Consider the following 797-nt stretch of genomic DNA (forward strand, 5'->3'; position numbering starts at 1 on the left):
CCTGCCCCATAGATCCTGCCCCATAGATAGAGCCTGCCCCATAGATAGAGCCTGCCCCATAGATCCTGCCCCATAGATCCTGCCCCATAGATCCTGCCCCGTCCTGAACAGCAATGGAGCGATGGGAAAAGGAGGCGATGAGGAGCTCGTTCCAACCTATGGGGCAGACCCACAGCGTCAGACCCATAGAGCCTGCCCCATAGATCCTGCCTGCCCCATAGATCCTGCCCCATAGATCATAGGTCCTGAGCAGGACGACCTGGTCGTCAATGGGAGCCCCATAACCCATAACCCATCCCATATACCCCCATCCCATAGGCCCTGCTGTATCTGTCTATGGGTCAGCCCCATAAGTGACCCATCTATGGGGCAGCCCCATAAGTGACTCACCGGCCCTGAGCAGGATGACCTGGTCGTCCAATGGCAGCCCCATAACCCATAACCCATCCCATATACCCCCATCTAACTNAAGTGACTCACCGGCCCTGAGCAGGATGACCTGGTCGTCCAATGGCAGCCCCATAACCCATAACCCATCCCATATACCCCCATCTAACTATCATATAGACCTTGCTATACCTACCTATGGGTCAGCCCCATAAGTGACCCATCTATGGGGCAGCCCCACAAGTGACTCACCGGCCTGAGCAGGATGACCTGGTCGTCAATGGGAGCCCCACACCCCATAACCCACCCCATAGGCCCTGCTATATCTATCTATGGGTCAGCCCCATAAGTGACCCATCTATGGGGCAGCCCCATAAGTGACCCATCTATGGGGCAGCCCCATAAGTGAC

General features: G+C 56.3%; 1 long non-coding RNA gene across 2 annotated transcripts in view; it reads right to left on the bottom strand.

Annotated features, from left to right (window-relative positions):
- The window catches only part of LOC116652671, a 22,791-nt gene extending 22,363 nt beyond the window's left edge, over positions 1-428 (bottom strand). For both annotated transcript variants that reach the window (XR_004305810.1, XR_004305811.1), the window contains exon 1: positions 391-428. This is a non-coding gene — a long non-coding RNA (uncharacterized LOC116652671). The remainder of the gene's footprint in view (positions 1-390) is intronic.
- Positions 429-797: the final 369 nt, after the last annotated feature.

This window comes from Coturnix japonica, unplaced genomic scaffold (genome assembly GCF_001577835.2).
Source record: "Coturnix japonica isolate 7356 unplaced genomic scaffold, Coturnix japonica 2.1 chrUnrandom589, whole genome shotgun sequence".
Lineage (NCBI taxonomy): Eukaryota > Metazoa > Chordata > Aves > Galliformes > Phasianidae > Coturnix > Coturnix japonica.